General features: G+C 40.9%; 1 long non-coding RNA gene across 1 annotated transcript; it reads left to right on the top strand.

The window, feature by feature from the left end:
* The first annotated feature begins 188 nt into the window (after positions 1 to 188).
* LOC118764638 lies at positions 189 to 15,341 on the top strand. The gene is made up of 3 exons (XR_005000456.1): positions 189 to 583; positions 629 to 631; positions 15,332 to 15,341. It is a non-coding gene; the product is annotated as an uncharacterized LOC118764638 (long non-coding RNA).
* Positions 15,342 to 19,793: the final 4,452 nt, after the last annotated feature.

Below are 19,793 nucleotides of genomic sequence, written 5' to 3' on the forward strand. Positions count from 1 at the left end.
GCAGAGCTCTGCTCGTGTCGCCGCCGCGTCGGCCGCCGTCCTGCGCTCGTCTTCGCCCGCGCGCGTCGTCCGGTTTCACGCCTGCGCGCGACCTCGTCGTCGCACGGGTCGGTTCAGCGCGCACGGGAGCCACGAAGCGGGTGCGCTATTGGGCGTCGTCGCCGTTCGCGTTTTAGCGGTAGTAGCACGTCCACCTCTCGGTCGTTTCAGCCCGCACGGTTCCTCCGAGGGTGCTCTTCGCCGAATGTCCGAGGCGGCCGGTACGTTCACTGTGAAAAAATTAGAGTGTCAGAATGAGCCCTGCCGGCTTGCATACGAAAAGCATGGAATGATGGAAAATGGCCTCGTCCGCGCGTCATCCGTCAGTCTCCGTTCACGACGAGGCAATGATCGAAGGGAGCTATCGCGGCCAGTCGTATTGCGAAGTTATAGGTGAAATTCTTGGATCGTCGCAAGACGCACTGCAGCGACGGCGTGTGGCAAGCATGTTTTCCTCGATCAAGAGCGAAAGTCGGAGGTTAGAGGACGATCAGATACCGTCGTAGTTCCGACCGTAAATGATGCCGACTGGCGCTCCGCCGGCGTTCGCTTCGATGATCCGACGGGGAGACTGCGTGGGAAACCATAGTCGGTTCCGGGGGAAGTATGGTTGCAAAACATAAACTTAAAGGAATTGACGGAGGGGCACCACCAGGAGTGGAGCCTGCGGCTTAATTTGACTCAACACGGGAAAACTCACCCGGTCCGGACACTGGATGGATTGACAGATCAATAGCTCTTTCTCGATTCGGTGGGTGGTGGTGCATGGCCGTTCTTAGTTGGTGGAGCGATCCGTCTGGTTGATTCCGATAACGAACGAGACTCCGGCCTGCTAACTAGCGCGTCGATTAGTGCTTTTCCGGTAGCGCGGCGGCGCCGAAGCCGTCGTCGTTAGCTCCGCGCGCGGCCCGGGCTTGTCGTTGCCACCGCTCTCCTTCGCGTCCAGGGCTGCGACCGCGTCCGGCTGCCGTCCCCCTCGCGGCATGGTTGCGGCGTCGGTTGCGGAGCGGCGGTGGTGACTCGGTCGACTCGGCCCGCGCGAGCGCGGCGGCGGCACGCGGACGCGTCCGGGCCAGTTGGTTGGCGAACGCAGCGCTTCTTAGAGGGACGGGCGGCAGAAAGCCGCACGAGGTGGAGCGATAACAGGTCTGTGATGCCCTTAGACGTCCGGGGCCGCACGCAGCCTACACTAGAGGTATCAGCGGGCGCGTCTCCCCCGACCCGAGAGGATTGGGAAACCTCTGAACCACCTCCCGTGATAGGGATCGGGGCCTGGAACCAACCCCGTGAACGAGGAATTCCCGGTCGGCGCGGGTCATCAGCCCGCGTCGATCACGTCCCTGCCCTTTGTATAACACCGCCCGTCGCTACTACCGGATCTGGCCGACGAGTCCGCTTACGTGCGGCAGCGTTCCGCGCCGTCGTCGGCGCGTTCTCTGATGGCCCGGAGAAGACGACCGAACCCGATCGCTTAGAGGAAGTAAAAGTCGTAACAAGGTTTCCATAGGTGAACCTGCGGAAGGATCATTAGCGCTGTTTTGAAAAAACCGCGATCCGCCCATTTCAAGTCGCGGCCGGGCCCCCCATCCGAGTACCACCGAATGCTCTTGTTTAGGCCCTCTAACAGCGCAGTAGTAGCAGCAGCGGTGCGGCAACCCGCCAACTTGCCATTACTTTTGTCTGCTTCTGCTGCCGACCGCGCAACCACCTGCCGCTTACCGGTTATATATATATATATATATACTTTATTTTAAGCAGCAGAAAATTCAACAAAATCTGTTACTCTGAGTTTCTCGTTGCCTGATGAACGGCAACGAGTAACAGATTTTGTTGAATTTTCTGCTGCTTAAAATAAAGCATATTACTCTACCACTGGTATTTGAGTACTCTTTTTTCCACCTTGTTTCACATTTATGTGTTTACTCCGGTATATATATATATATATATATATATATATATAATATATATATATATATATATATATATATACGACCGGCTTCCAAACAGTTTTCTTCAACAAATTTCACTCACGAAACACTGACGCAGTAGTATGAGGCACTGAACGTAAGACACAGGGTTTCCAAGCAAGCTTCTAAGCTGCACAGCTATACCTGCGCAAGTTAGCATAAACTGAGAAGCAGATACGCAAATATTTTAAATATTACGAGTTTAATAAGGAAAATAAAAGCTCAACACTTTCAGATTAAGTAACTACGTCGCGTAAGCTGCATAAAAGCTATTTTAACAGAAAACACATATGTAAAGCTGCAAGAAATCCTAACCAAAATTCTCTCAGATACACCTTGCCATCTTATAAGAAGCAGATGCACAATGAAATCTCTCTCTATATAAACGGCAGTTTGTCTGTGCGTGTTTCTGTGTGTCTGTTTTCTCGTACCTTCACTCTGACCACGGCTTTCAACCGATTCTGATGAAACTTGACACACACATAGCCCAATGTCATAATTCAAAACTAACGCAGCGAAAATTTTGAAAAGTTCCCCCAGTTCTGAAAAAAATCGATAAATTCGACATGGGGTCGAGAATCAGAAACACGAACCACAAACTGTCTAGGGGTCGCAACTCCACCTTTTTTAAATCTCAAAAAAAATTTACCATCATTTTTTTCCATTTTTTTGCTATTTTTTGGCTATAACTCTCTAAAAATGCTTTATAGTTATTTCCCTTACAAACCTGAGCAACGCCGGGCGATACTGCTAGTCATAGATATCTTTAAACGATTCAGGACTATTCACGATGGAACACCTTTGACCATATTTCTGATCGATCAGGCCCGAGCTGTACCTAACAACAACAACGATGAAAAACAAACTAAAATTCTTTCTCTGAACGGAAACTCTGTGCTAGGATATTAAAATCTTAATATTTGATACATAGGATCTTTTCGGTTGTAACGGCAGTTTTTTCTAGCGGTGTCATATGAAATTGTCACCCATAATTATGACCCTAGTATCGATCTATTGCATTTCAACCTGTTTTAGGGTTAGGGTTAGGAAAGGGTATCTTTTTTTCTTCAACAAATGTAAATAAACCCAATCTGTTTCTTAAACGAGGGATATATTCATACGACACAAAATATTTTTTACCTCAATAGACGTCATTGATTGGTTGAAATTGCAGAAATTGAAGAAAAAACAACAACAAATATCTTACAAACCATAGAATTTTCTCAATAAAGCCAAGAGAAAATGATGTTTTATAAACACATTCTACCAGTATACGAAGTTTAAAAGTGTTTAGTTACGTGGAGATTATGTTAAAAACTGACGTCCAAACCGAAAAAATCCGATACATAATGTATCAAAGCTATTAATGTATATTGATTGTGTGCCTTTTACTCCTATTCGTCTCCAAGATGTATCACCTCTATTTTCGAGGATGACACTTTCGTGAACTAATCTAACAACTACATTCTAAATTGGAATTAGAGGAATGGTTTTTATACCTGAAGGCTACATTGAAATAAATGTAATCTAGTATGGCTGCATTAAATATAATTTATTAAATTTACAGAAAATTGTAATTATATTTATTGCAAAAATATACTCATATTAAAGTAAGAAATAAAATACAAACTAAACTTTTAATGACATCATATACATAAGTACACACACACACACACACCACACACACACACACACACATACACACACACACAAACACACAAACACACACATACAGACGCAGACAAACGCACACATACATGAGACAACAAATGAAAGAAAATAGCACTCAACATATTTGGAAGGCGTAAAAATATATTTTAATAACAGTTAAATTCAACTCCTTGTGACTTGAAATAAAATATTGTATGTAGGACATATTCAACCCATGAGATGATAAGAGCAGCATCTGTTAAGGACAGGCATGTCCACGAAAGTCATGCGGAACTGAGTCAAACTGTTTTACATACATACATGCATGCGTACATTCACACACATAGCTATATGTGTTTATGAAGGTGGCGAGCTGGCAGAAACGTTAGCACGCCGGGCGAAATGCGTTGCCGTATTTCGTCTGCTGTTACGTTCCGAGTTCAAATTCCGCTGAGGTCGACTTTGCCTTTCATCCTTCCGGGGTCGATAAATTAAGTACCAGTTACGCACTGGGGTCGATGTAATCGACTTAATCCGTTTGTCTGTCCTTGTTTGTCTCCTCTGTGTTTAGCCCCTTGTGGGTAGTAAAGAAATATATATGTGTTTGTGTGTGACAGTGCGCGTATATATATATGTGTGTGTGTGTCGAGGCGCAATGGCCCAGTGGTTAGAGCAACGGACACGCGGTTGTAGGATCGCGGTTTCGATTCCCAGACCGGGCGTTGTGAGTGTTTATTGAGCAAAAACACTTAAAGCTCCACGAGGCTCCGGCACGGGGTGGTGGCGATCCCTGTTGTACTCTTTCGCCACAACTTTCTCTCACTCTTTCTTCTGTTGGCCTGCTCGCTTAGCCAGCGGAGTGGCGTCATTTGAAGGCTAAAACAATGCGAAGTGCATTGTGACCAGCGATGTGTAGCAGCAACATCTGATAGCCTGGTTGGTCACGGTGATATACATGTATAAACATTTTTTGCGAATAGAATGAGGTTAGAAATCATTGACACTTTTGTTTGTCTTGGAAGCAAACTGTCAAGAGATGGTGGTCTTGATGCAGAGATATACTATCGAATACGGATGGGAAGTGTTGCATTTGGAAAACTCGAAAAGCGAGTATGGGCGGATAGAGGTATTTCCCTGCAGGCGATATTCAGTGACTATAAAACGTGTGTATTGAATGCACTCCTTTATTCGAGTGAGACGTGGACCACTTACAGGTGTCATATGAAAATGCTGGAGAGATTTCATCAAAAGTGCCTCAAGTGAGCAAGTTTCATATTAGATACAGAAGTTTTGCGCATGGCACGTTGTATTTCAATTGAACAACATGTTATCTTGGCTCATATGAGATGGGCTGGACATGTTATTAGCATGATGGATGAGCGATTGCCAAAGCGTCTTTTTTATGGTGAGCTCAATTCTGTTAATCGGCCACATCATAAGCCGAGGGAAAGGTATAAAGATTGTGGGAAGGAAAACCTAAAGAAACTAGATATGAACTAAAGTGATTTGGAAACTGATGTTCTGGATCGGAACAAGTTGAGAGATGCTGTTAGGACTGTTTGCAAAGCCTGATAGGAAAAAAAGATTCAGTCCTCTGAGCTTAAAAGGGTCTGTCACAAAGGAACGAATGGAAATGAAATCAACAGGGAACATTGTATGTGTATTATGTGTAATCGTGTTCAGCTGTCAAAAGCAGGATACGTGAATCATGAAGTTACATGAAAATCGAAATGCCCAGGTAAGTAATTAATCTTAAACACAAACCGCCTCTTACGACTTGTGTCATATGACACTTAACTTGTAAGTCAATATCTGAACTTAAAAGAGATAAGCTAGTTCACAAAAACGGAATCAGATTCCAAAGAGCAATGATGTAAAAGAAACTAGCATAATATCTGTCACTTGTAAGGCGGCGAGCTGGCTGAAACGTTAGCACGCTGGGTGAAATTCTTAGCAGTATTTCGTCTGTCTTTACGTTCTGAGTTCAAATTCCGCCGAGGTTAACTTTGCCTTTCATCTTTCGGGGTCGATAAATTAAGTACCAGTTACGCACTAGGGTCGGTGTAATCGACTTAATCCCTTTGTCTCTCCTTGTTTGTCCCCTATATGTTTAGTCCCTTGTGGGCAATAAAAAAAATAAGAAACGTTAGCACGCTGGGTGAAATTCTTAGCAGTATTTCGCCTGTATTTACGTTCTGAGTTCAAATTCCGCCGAGGTTAACTTGCCTTTCATCTTTCGGGGTCGATAAATTAAGTACCAGTTACGCACTAGGGTCGGTGTAATCGACTTAATCCCTTTGTCTGTCCTTGTTTATCCCCTATATGTTTAGTCCCTTGTGGGCAATAAAAAAAATAAGAAACGTTAGCACGCTGGGCGAAATTCTTAGCAGTATTTCGCCTGTCTTTACGTTCTGAGTTCAAATTCCGCCGAGGTCGACTTTGCCATTCATCTTTCGGGTCGATAAATTAAGTGCCAGTTACGCACTAGGGTCGGTGTAATCGACTTAATCCCTTTGTCTCTCCTTGTTTGTCCCCTATATGTTTAGTCCCTTGTGGGCAATAAAAAAAAAAGAAACGTTAAGCACGCTGGGCGAAATTCTTAGCAGTATTTCGTCTGTCTTTACGTTCTGAGTTCAAATTCCGCCGAGGTTAACTTTGCCTTTCATCTTTCGGGGTCGATGAATTAAGCGCCAGTTGAGTACTGGAGTCGATGTTATTGACTAGCCTCCTCACACAAAATTTCGGGTCTGGTGCCTAGAGTAGAAAAGAATTTCTGTTGCTTGTGTTTTCAACACTGTCACCCATCAGCTGGCCTTAAAAGTCATCTGAGGGCTCATCAACGGAGGGATTGTGCTGTGTGATGGGATGTGGTGTGTTTGTTGATGGGATGGCTATCATCTGCCAAGCTGAATCAATCATCATATATATATAAAATTCTGCTTAACACGATCAATAATCACTTGTCAGAAATATATAAGTGTATCAAAAAGTGCTTCAACACTGACTGGATGGATTATAAATCATTTGATAAAGCTAAAGTCAAGAGTATATTACCAGCGGTTTCATGCATTCAAAATAGTCTGCATTTATTTAATTTGAAATATAAGATATTACACAATTGTAGCTGACAAGAATGTGTTGTCATATCACAGGTGAAGTGAGATGCAACGTCATTAATCTAATTTTAAAGGCTGTCACATATAATGTACGAAGTCTAAGATAATTATCTCATTCTTGGATTGTTTCTTATCCGGTATTCTTAATTGAATATTCCCCAGTTTGAAACCATTATTATTAGATTAGATAACTATCTTAAATTCAATCATATATATATATATATGACTATAAATAAGGATGTCCGAGGGACACCACCATGCCGAAATAGCAGTCAAACCCAGACACTAAAAACCACCTAAAATGTTCATACCTCACCATGAGATATGGTGTGATATGAACATTTTAGGTGGTTTTTAGAGTCAGGGTTTGACTGCTATTTCGGCATGGTAGTGTCTCTCAGACACCCTTATTTATAGTTGTAAAAAATTATTATCTTTGTATGGTATTTATTCCCATGCTGGCCACTTGATAATATCGATATTATCCTTATTTATAAATAAATATATATATATATATATATATATATATATATATATATAATATATATATATATATATATATATATATCTTAGTATGTTGGTAACATGTAACCGAATACAACCTGTCGCATGTTTGGCGACCAAACTGACAATCCTACTGACCCTGCATTATTAACAGTAGTTTTCGTTTGACATCCAACACGGTGAGAAGCAAAAACCAATCAAGACTTCAGTAAAATCAACAGCCATCCAACAGATGGCGGTAAGAAACCCGTAGTCTTTGTTTAGACATCCCCCTAGGAGAAGGAAATTCCGAAATTAACTCCCACCTCATTGCGAAGCCGTAGATCTTTCTATTGCTTGTTTTAGGATTTCTTGGTTTGTAAGTGAGAATCATAGCGATGTTATGCAACATATTATTGTCTTTAAATTTCAGCTCGTACATTGCTGACTGCCGTTGTTTTTAACATGCAGGATAATTTGTCATATAGATTTCACTGTGTGGCGCATGGCTCAGTGATTAGAGCGTCGAGCTTACGATCGTGAGGTTGTGAGCTCGAATCCCGGACCGGGCTGCGTGTTGTGTTCTTGGGCAAGGCACTTTATTTCACGTTGCTCCAGTTCACTCAGCTGTAGAAATGAGCTGCGACGTCACTGGTGCCAAGCTGTATCGGGCCCTTTGCCTTTCCCTTGGATAACACTGGTGGCGTGGAGAGGGGAGGCTGGTATGCATGGGCGACTACTGGTCTTCCATAAACAACCTCGCCCGGAATTGTGTCTAGGAGGGCAACTTTCTAGGTGCAATCCCATGGTCTGTGTCGTGACCGAAGGGGGTCTCCGAATACTTGATGATATACCACATGAATTTATTATGATCATTATTGATGATATGTCGTTATTACCATGACCAGTATCAGGCCTTGTGCCTATAGTACAAAGGATTATCGCGACCAGTATCGTTATCCTCATTAGCAACGGTCAACAAAGAAGCCTTCTTCTCATTACTTGACTCACCATTAATAGCAGCCAAATTCCCCAGAGATTACACACTACTATTTTAAAAATAGGGAAAACATATTAAAAGAGGGAAACGTATTAAATAATGAAGTCATATACACAGTTTATCTGGGAAAATGTTTTGATGGTTATGCTGCTAGAATACCTTTAATGAGTTCAACTCCGGATTGGAGCAGACCTGGGAAAAAAATAACAGCAACAACTATAATAAAATCTCACCAGATGAAGGTGGAAAACACACCTAGTCGAAAGAAGATTCCTTTATCTTTTTCTTTTCTATTTTCCATTTTAAACTCAAATGAGAGGCTGTGTCTGTGGTGAGTTGTGTGGGTATTAGGAATGGGGTTGTGTGACAACAGTTGGTCTGCAGTCGATACTATCACAGAAGTTTCATTTATCCAAAGGAATAAAAAGCTTTTCCTTTAATCTTAGATATTTTGCCCTGAGGAAACAAGACAGCAAAGCTGATAATTGTAACAACAACATGAAAGAGATAGAAAAACTTTTAGATATTCCCTAACAAAACAAGAATAAAATTGGAGAAAAAATCCATAAAGAAAATAAGTAAAAGAAAATATAAAAATCAAAATTAATAGAAATACTTTTCTTACAAACAATATTTTTTCAAAGTTTTCGCCAAAAGTTTTGTAGTTCTAATTCTGAACTTTGCAAGTTTCCTTTAATTATTCAATATTTTCTTGTCCATTAACCTTTAAATGATTAGACTGGCTGCTTTGCAGAATCGTTAGGATATGGGAGAAAATGTTTTATCCGATTTAATCCCAGCATGTGTTGCATTCTTAGTTCAAATTCTGCTGAGGTTAACTTTGCTTTTCTTCTTTCCTGGGCCTATACAACGAAGAACTAGTGAAGCACTGTAGGGCGATTTTATCGACCCACTGATATTTTATTGGTGTTTCCTAGACTTATTTAATCAAAGGGTTAAAGATGAGAATCAAAACTAAATCTTCTTTGTGTTGCTTGAATTTCATACACGGATAAGTGTATACCCTGGAGCAGACACAGCACCCCTATGACGAACAATGAGTCTGGATATTAGTTTTGAAAGACAAAATGCTGGAACAATGCTATGCAAATGCAATAATATACAGGGTATGAGGTGCATCCATAATCAAGTCTGATGCAGTTTGATACTAGAATCATTATATTATTGCAAATCCCTATGATTAATGATTAACCATAAAATCTAACCAGGAGTGGCTGTGTGGTAAGTAGCTTGTTTACCAACCACATGGTTCCGGGTTCAGTCCCACTGCGTGGCACCTTGGGCAAGTGTCTTCTACTATAGCCTCGGGCCGAACAAAGCCTTGTGAATGGATTTGGTAGACGGAAACTGAAAGAAGCCCGTCGTATATATATATATATATATATATATATATGCGTGTGTGTGTTTGTATGTCTGTGTTTGTCCCCCTAGCATTGCTTGACGACCGATGCTGGTGTGTTTATGTCCCCGTTACTTAGCGGTTCGGCAAAAGAGACCGATAGAATAAGTACTGGGCTTACAAAAGAATAAATCCCGGGGTCGAGTTGCTCGATTAAAGGCGGTGCTCCAGCATGGCCGCAGTCAAATGACTGAAACAAGTAAAAGAGAGAGTAAGAGTATATTCACTGTTCAAACTCAAATAATTTTGTTATTATAAAGGCTGGCCTAGTTCAGAATGTTTTTTTAGATCATTCTTTAGCTCGGTCACATCATCATCTGTGAGTGGCCCAGCCGAAGTCTCCAGAGAGATTTAGTTGCGTGTCATCACAGCTGACTCTGTGAGATGTCATGCGTAACTCTTTCGTAGTACAGCGTAGTCAATCTCTCTCTCATAGAGAGAAGAGGTTGAGAGAAAAATAGAAATTGGCATTTCTGCTTGACTGACTGGTATTTTACCAACTCTCTCTTTACTCTTTTACTTGTTTCAGTCATTTGACTGCGGCCATGCTGGAGCACCGCCTTTAGTCGAGCAACTCGACCCCGGGACTTATTCTTTTTGTAAGCCCAGTACTTATTCTATCGGTCTCTTTTTGCCGAACCGCTAAGTGACGGGGACGTAAACACACCAGCATCGGTTGTCAAGCAATGCTAGGGGAACAAACACAGACACACAAACACACACACACATACATATATATACATATATACGACAGGCTTCTTTCAGTTTCCGTCTACCAAATCCACTCACAAGGCTTTGGTCGGCCCGGGGAAGAAGAACACTTGCCCAAGAAGACACTTGCCCAGAAGACACTTGCCCAAGATGCCACGCAGTGGGACTGAACCCGGAACCATGTGGTTGGTTAGCAAGCTACTTACCACACAGCCACTCCTGAAAGGAAAGAATGCAAATCTTTGAGAAGATTTGAACTCAGAACATAAACAAACATAAATGCTTCTGATTTACTATCTTTCAGCTCAGTGTGTAAATGAGAAAAAAATGTGAAGAAAAAAATCAATATAAGCTACCAAAAGAGTAAAAGATAAACTTTTTTATACGTATTTATTTTTAATACACATTTATATGTGTGTGGCGATAAAACACCGTATTCAGAGATTCAAAGCATTAAGAGCGAATCCCTGTGTTTTTAATACAATATCTTTGAGAAGTTTCTCTGCAACAAAATTTTGCAATTAGTGCCATTCCAAGTTTATACACACGGGTATTTTAATCTAATGCTGTTTCATCTGTTATGTTAATTTAATACCACTTACTTAGCTAGCTTTCGCCCAAACCACTACATATGTTTTGTCTATCGATTTCTATATGCGAACAAGTTTTTGTCACTGAGGAGACTAAATCAAATGGAACACTATAACTGGTAATCCGCTGCCACTCACACTGCTTTTAATACGTAAATCTATGGAAAGTTTCTGGATCTTTTCGGTTTGACCGGCAGATTTTTTCTAGCGGTGTCATTTGAAATTGTCACCCATAATTATGACCCTAATATCGATCTATTGCATTTCAATCTGTTTTAGGGTTAGAGTTAGTTAGGGTTAGTTAGAGTTAGGGTTAGGGTTAGGGGTGGGAGGAAGGGTATTTTTTTTCTTCAGAAATATAAATAAACCCAATCTGTTTCTGAAACGAGGGACATATTCATACGGCACAGAATGTTTTCACCTCAATGGACGTCATTGACTGGTTGAAATTGCAGAAATTGAAGAAAAAAAACAACAAATATCTTACAAACCATAGAATTTTCTCAATAAAGCCAAGAGAGAAAGATGTTTTATAAACACATTCTACCAGTATATGAAGTTTAAAAGCGTTTAGTTACGTGGAAATTATTTTAAAAAACTGCCGGTCAAACCGAAAAGATCCAATTTCTCTGAGACAAAATTTTACAGTGTGTGCCGTTTCACGTTTGTATATACATGTGTTCTATATTCAGGTATGTTAACTCAGAGAGAGAGAGAGAGAGAGAGAGAGAGAGGAGAGAGAGAGAGAGAGAGTTGGGGAGGAATAATAATGTGTGTCTACATAAAATGTGTTTGTTGTCGTTTCTAGAGAGAAAATGTTTGAGAAGTGAGTGAGAGAATTTCCTTTACATTCTGCTGCAGCTGACATTAATTCCTGCTGCCCTGCGATAATATCTATAATGGGTGAGAAATCCCGGTTATTTATTAAGCGTAAAAGGGATGAAAGAAAGAACCAAGTAGATGCATAAAAATTAAACATTTCATTGGTTGAAGAAATGATAATCTCAACTAAGTTCATGTTGATGGATTAGTCGAGATCCAACGCTTGTGATTGGTGGAAATAAATTATGCGCCAGATGGGCCAACTTTTCTCAAAATTTCTTCATTCGTCTGTACACAATATGTCAGTCACCGAAGGTAGCGAGCTAGCAGAAACGTTGGCACGCCAGACGAAAGGCTTAGCGGTGTTTCGTCTGCCGCTACGTTCTGAGTTCAAATTCCGCCGAGGTCGACTTTGTCTTTCATCCTTTCGGGGTCGATAAATTAAGTACCAGTTACGCACTGGGGTCGATGTAATCGACTTAATCCGTTTGTCTGTCCTTGTTTGTCCCCTCTGCGTTTAGCCCCTTGTGGGCAATAAAGAAATAAGAAACGTTAGCACGCCAGGCGAAAGGCTTAGCGGTGTTTCGTCTGACTTTACGTTCTGAGTTCAAATTCCACTGAGGTCGACTTTGCCTTTCCTCCTTCCGGGGTTGATAAATGAAATGCCAATTGCGTACTGGGGTCAATCTAATCGACTAGCCCCCTCCCCAAAAATTTCGGGCCTTATACCTAGAGTAGAAAAGAATATGACAGTCACTGATTGGTTATCAATGGAGTCAGGACTAAATATTGTGTAAGATCAAAATCATTTAAGCAATGGAGAAGAGCTCTTCAATACAACCTAGAATCCCATCTAGGAACAGTGACATCGCTAATAGGGAAGCAAAGAGAGCAACGACTCTAACAAAGCACATTTTTCAAAATAGGTGTCTTTCCCCACAGTTCCAGGTTCAGTCCCACTGTGTGGCCCCTTGGACCAGTGTCTTCTACTATAGCCTCCGGTCGACCAAAGCCTTGTGAGTGGATTTGGTAGACGGAAACTGAAAGGAGCCCGTCGTATATATGTGTGTGTATATATATATATATATATATATATGTGTGTGTGTGTGTGTGTGGTGTGTGTGTGTGTGTATACGTTTGTGTGTCTGTGTTTGTCCCCCCAACATCGCTTGACAACCGATGCTGGTGTGTTTACGTACACGTAACTTAGCGGTTCGGCAAAAGAGACCGATAGAATAAGTACTAGGCTTACAAAAAATAAGTCCTGGGGTCGATTTGCTCGACTAAAGGCGGTGCTCCAGCATGGCCGCAGTCAAATGACTGAAACAAGTAAAAGAGTAAAACTAAAAGAATAACACTTTAGTTTACTTATGCGATAAAAGTCGAATCTCTTTATACTTTTGTTAAACGCGTGGACTTCGAAGAGCTTTCTGGGGGTCATTACTTTATTTGACCAACATTGCGCTCAATCTTCTGTGATATGTCGGTGGCCATTGACATCTGAAGACTCCAAACAAACTTTGATGTCATAACGTCACGACACTCGACGATCCCGTGGGGTTTCTTCGTGTTTTTCACGTCACACCTATATCAGTAGTTGTAAGTTTCATAAATAATGGTTTCCAATTTTGCCGCAAGGGGAGCAATTTTGGAGGAAGGGGAGGAATCGATTACATCAACCCCACTGTTGAATTGGTACTTATTTTATCTACCCCGAAATGATGAAAGGTAAAGTCGATCTCATCGGAATTTGAACTCACAACGTAGCGACGGGTGAAATACCTATTTCTTTACTGCCCACAGGGGGCTAAACACAGAGGAGACAAACAAGGACAGACAGACGGATTAAGTCGCTTATATCGACCCCAGTGCGTAACTGGTACTTAATTTATCGACCCCGGAAGGATGAAAGGCAAAGTCGACCTCGGCGGCATTTGAACTCAGAACGTAACGGCAAACCAAATACTGCAAAGCATTTCGCCCGACGTACTAACGATTCTGCCAGTTCGCCGCCTTAAGTGTCATACATAATGACCTTGATACTGAAACATGAAATTAATGAATGTAGAATACAATTAAATATATTATAACTAATGAAATATTTCGCGTAATATGAGAAATATGTTTGGTATGTATCATGGCGATTCTTTTATGTGCTCACTGCCCTTAACTTTAGAACCCGGCAACCTCTGTCTAGGAAATATTTATTTTACTTTGGTTTTCAGTTTTCTAACACCACAAACTAGACATAAACTCCAACCCAAGAGGCTGCCTCTCTTGTTTTCAATATGAACAGCTTCCTGTCTACCTGCTCATTAATTTGATCTTGCATATCCACCCACTTTTCTATCCGAAATTTTCCTAACTTCGTTCAATCGAACCTACCGATGAGGAAGACTCTGTACATTCGTTTCATCTCATAGAAATATCGGCAAAGACTTTTTAAATTAGCACTGTGTTGCCTTGAAAAGAGTGAGTACGAGTACATGTGATAATGTGCTGCTAAACACTTTATATCTAGAACAATGGAATAGGGTAGTCAAAGATGCTTTTCATTTGACGTTAAGTCTGCTCAATCAAGGCTGATTTGGAGCAAAACAACAAATAATATGCTTTATATCAGTGCTTCTCAACTGGGGTCCAAATGACCCCTAAGGGTCCATATAAGATTTTTGGGGTTCCACTCAACAAAATACTAAATTGTGGATCCACAATAGTATTTTAAGGGCCCCTGAAAAAATTTTGCTTTATATTGCTATGTATTGCAAGAAATAGCTAGGTTTTTTTTTTCTCTAACAATTTACATAGTTCGACCTACACAAGTTGATATGTGATGAACAAAATAGGAATTTTGAAACAAGTTTCTATGAAACTAGTTTTTAAACATCAGATGGCCATGGGGTTCCACCAGAACAAAGTAGTAATCAAAGGGGTCCATAGATAAGAAATGGTTGAGAACTTCTGCTTTAGTTGTATATATTGGTTATGTGTTGCAAGAAGCAGCTCAGTTACTTTCTTTTTTTCTTCTTCTTTTCTTTTACTTGTTTCAGTCATTTGACTGCGGCCATGCTGGAGCACCGCCTTTAGTCGAGCAAATCGACCCCAGGACTTATTCTTTGTAAGCCCAGTACTTATTCTATCGGTCTCTTTTGCCGAACTGCTAAGTGACGGGGACGTAAACATACCAGCATCGGTTGTCAAGCAATGCTAGGGGGACAAACACATACACACACACTTATATATATATATACATATATACGACAGGGTTCTTTCAGTTTCCGTCTACCAAATCCACTCACAAGGCATTGGTCGGCCCGGGGCTATAGCAGAAGACACTTGCCCAAGGTGCCACGCAGTGGGACTGAACCCGGAACCATGTGGTTGGTTAGCAAGCTACTTACCACACAGCCACTCCTTTCTAACTAGATATTTTGCTTGTTGCAAGATCAGTGACTGGTTGTCACTTTTTTTCTAAATATTGCGAGCTGGAACGAACTACTGCTACCAGTAAGGAATGGGTGTCCACCACAGAGGATGAGCACAATTAGCTCGAAACCGGTGGTCTGGTGGTCCCAACGTCGTCGCTAGGAGATGGTAGGGATTCGCTCCCCTGCTTGAAATATATATCGGATGCAAATTGCATCGGTAACCTGCTGGAGGAGGTTAAAAATGGTAGTAACCCTCCTGGGGTTAAAAATGGTAGTAACGTCGGTTCCTACCGAAAAGCCTTGATGAAGTGCCGATAAAAATTACTTCTCAGGATAGTTACTCTTATAGAGATTTTCTAACTAGATACCTTGCTTATCAAAAATAAATATTTAGCAAGAAAATGAAGTAGCTAATTACTGATATAATTTTTTTCCATGTCTGAGCAAGATGGAAGACAACTCGAAACATGATTCTGTCCTATTCTAACCTCCTCAGCAAAGCATAATCGCTGCATGCTAGCAAAAAGAGTGGTAAATAAAACACTAAATAAAAAAAACATACAAATTTGTATATTTATTGGCCACATTATCATCATAATTACCCTCAGCCACTTCCTCATCATCATCAGCAGCATTATCATCAACGGCATCATGGTCATGGTTTTTATGCTCATTTCTTTTTCTATACTATTGTTAATTGGACGTGGAGGCGCAATGGCCCAGTGGTTAGGGCAGCGGACTCGCGGTTTCGATTCCCAGACCGGGCGTTGTGAGTGTTTATAGAGCGAAAACACCTAAAGCTCCACGAGGCTCCGGCAGGGGATGGTGGTGATCCCTGCTGTACTCTTTCACCACAACTTTCTCTCACTCTTACTTCCTGTTTCTGTTTTCAAAGGACCGGCCTTGTCACTCTCTGTGTCACGCTGAATATCCCCGAGAACTACGTTAAGGGTACACGTGTCTGTGGAGTGCTCAGCCACTTGCACGTTAATTTCACGAGCAGGCTGTTCCGTTGATTCGGATCAACCGGAACCCTCGTCGTCGTAACCGACGGAGTGCTTCCATTCTGTAGCCAGATGCGCTTCCTGACGCTAGATTTTATTTTGTATTTGTTTCAAATAAAAGTATTTTATTCTGTTGATCTTCACACGCAAGTAAAGTAACCGCTGAGTTTCAGAACGTATTGTGCACAGCAGGCATAAACATACAACACTCACGTACACACTAACACATGCATACACACGCGCGCGCGCACACACACACACACGTATTTGCATATATAAATATTATATATATATAATATATATATATATGTGTGTGTATATGCATATATATGCATATATATATATATATATATATATATATATTATATATATATTATATATATATGCATATATATATATGTATATATATATATGCATATATATACATATATATACATATATATACATATTATATATATATTATTATTATATATATATACATATATTATATATATATTTTTATATTATACATATATATATATATACAGAGAGAGAGAGAGAGAGAGAGAGAGAGATTGAGAGAGAGGGGGTGAGACCAGAATTTACTCGGCTTACGATGATGGGTGATAATTAGGACATATGCCACGCATACGATAATTACAATTTGACTTTTATCAAATTTTTGGGTGCCTACACAAAATTTGAAATACTAATGGATACTAATTTTTCAAGACAAAAATATTTATTTCTCTAAAATTGAATAAAACAATTTTCAATTTTCTTTTAAAATGCTGAAAACGAAATTACTCTCAGTGTTAGTTCTATATTATGAAAGTTCACACACACACACACACACACACACACACATACATATTTACATATATAGTTCTTTTCCCTTTCTGTCTCTGTGAAACTGTCTCTCGCACTACGTGTGTGTTGCACTCATTTACTTTACTCAATGCCTGCCACCAAGCTTACTATATGCACTCTCCCGCACGTCTTATGCCAACTCTCCCTTTCACTCTCTCTTCCCCTCTCTCTATGCGATATACAGAGTAACTGAAGATCTCAATCACATTTATATCGACTATGATATATTCTTTTATTCTTATATTCTTTTACTTGTTTCAGTCATTTGACTGCGACCATGCTGGAACACTGCGTGAAAGGGATCTAGTCGAAGAGATCGACACCAGGACTTATTCTTTGTTAGCCTAGTACTTATTATATCTGTTCCTTTTGCTGAACCGCTATGTTACGGGGACATAAACACACCAGCATCGGTTGTCAAGCGATAGCGTGGGGACAAACACAGTAACACGCACATACACACACACACACATAAAAAACAAATACGTATATAATATATATATATATATAATATATATATATATATATATATATATATATATATATATATATATATATATATAGGCGCAGGAGTGGCTGTGTGGTAAGTAGCTTGTCTACAAGCCACATGGTTCCGGGTTCAGTCCCATTGCGTGGCACCTTGGGCAAGTGTCTTCTACTATAGCCTCGGGCCGACTAAAGCCTTGTGAGTGGATTTGGTAGACGGAAACTGAAAGAAGCCTGTCGTATATATGTATATATATATATATATGCGTGTGTGTTTGTGTGTCTGTGTTTGTCCCCTAGCATCGCTTGACAACCGATGCTGGTGTGTTTACGTTCCCGTCACCAAGCGGTTCGGCAAAACAGACCGATAGAAAAAGTACTGGGCTTACAAAGAATAAGTCCCGGGGTCGATTTGCTCGACTAAAGGCGGTGCTCCAGCATGGCCGCAGTCAAATGACTGAAACAAGTAAAAGAGTATATGTGTGTGTGTGTGTGTGAATGTGTGTGTGTGTATACGTCATGGCACAGTTTGTGCCTATCAAATTTCACTAACAACCTGTCGGGCATTTGAAACCTAAAGATAAAATAGACTTGCCGAATGTTCTGTGCGACGCGATGGAACCCGAAATCAGTTGGTTATAAAGTGAACTTTATTACCACATATCCATGTCTAAAGAATTGTTTTGAGATTAAATAATTCAGAGATTCCATTAACTAAATGAAAAATATAATATCCATCATTGAGTAATATTGTTTTTATTTTCTCCCCACAGCATATTTATTTCCAGTTAGAATTTTAATGTTCCATGAATAAATTTATGTCAACATTAACTTACGGAATGTTTTGTACGGGGATGATGTAGCTGAATTATTTATTTATTTTATCTTACAATTTGTGAACAATAATATCATTTGTTACAGGTTTCAAACATGCCAATCACTGGTTCATTGCATTTATGTTGGTAAGAATAGGACTGTCTGTGGAATTCATGTGGAACAATTACCACAAAAATTGTCATTCCAAAGTACCGGTTTCGAAATTTTCTCTCCAATATGTATAGTTGTCCTCGGTGGAGGCGCAATGACCCAGTGGTTAGGGCAGCGGACTCGCGGTCGTAGGATCGCGGTTTCGATTCCCAGACCGGGCGTTGTGAGTGTTTATTGAGCGAAAACACCTAAAAGCTCCACGAGGCTCCGGCAGGGGATGGTGGTGATCCCTGCTGTGCTCTTTCACCACAACTTTCTCTCACTCTTACTTCCTGTTTCTGTTGTACCTGTATTTCAAGGGGCCGGCCTTGTCACTCTCTGTGTCACGCTGAATATCCCCGAGAACTACGTTATGAGTGCACGTGTCTGTGGAGTGCTCAGCCACTTACACGTTAATTTCACGAGCAGGCTGTTCCGTTGATTCGGATCAGTCGGAGCCCTCATCGTCGTAACCGACGGGGTGCTTCCACAGTTGTCCTCGAAAGATATTGGTCAACCTGGGGTTCTTGTAGAACCCCTTGTTATAGAATCAAACCAGAGATGTGGCTACAGAGAAAATGGTTTAACCACACAGTCATAACTAAACTCATTTAATATCGTCTCTGTTGCAGTTTAATAATAAACCAGTGAACGAGCATTAACCGTATGGCTCTCAGCAAACTCGTGACTTTGTTTCAAATGAGCACCCGGTGACTGATGTCCTGTCATGGAAACAGCATAGCCCGCAATGAAATTACTCTGTTCATACCCAGAATGCTGATAGAAGGAACTAATTTGTTTGTTTTTTATATATAACATTTGTGTGATTACAATTAACAGAATTTACACTGCTACTTCAATAACCGAGTACCAACAGAAAGGGACGACAACCATTTACACCAAACAAGCAAAACACTGTGGCCAGCTTCAACTGCAAAAAACGCAGGAGAACTAGGTAAGATATGAGAATTACCTATACTGCGGAATGCAGAATGCACACATGGCTCAAAGGAAGACACACCAATAGCTTAAGATCACTGGACTGAGTCGGATCATTTGCACAAGATCAATGTCTCACATTCAGAACCTATGACCATCACATTATCAAGGATGGAACAGATCCGCAATGCAAGATCTATAAAAGAGGTGATGAAACCATCGATCATTTATCTTTATATGCCTGAAAATAGCAAAGACCGAATACATTCATAGGTATCACAAAACAGCAGTATACCCACACTGGAAAATATTCAGGTGTTATA

This window comes from Octopus sinensis, linkage group LG8 (assembly GCF_006345805.1).
Source record: "Octopus sinensis linkage group LG8, ASM634580v1, whole genome shotgun sequence".
Lineage (NCBI taxonomy): Eukaryota > Metazoa > Mollusca > Cephalopoda > Octopoda > Octopodidae > Octopus > Octopus sinensis.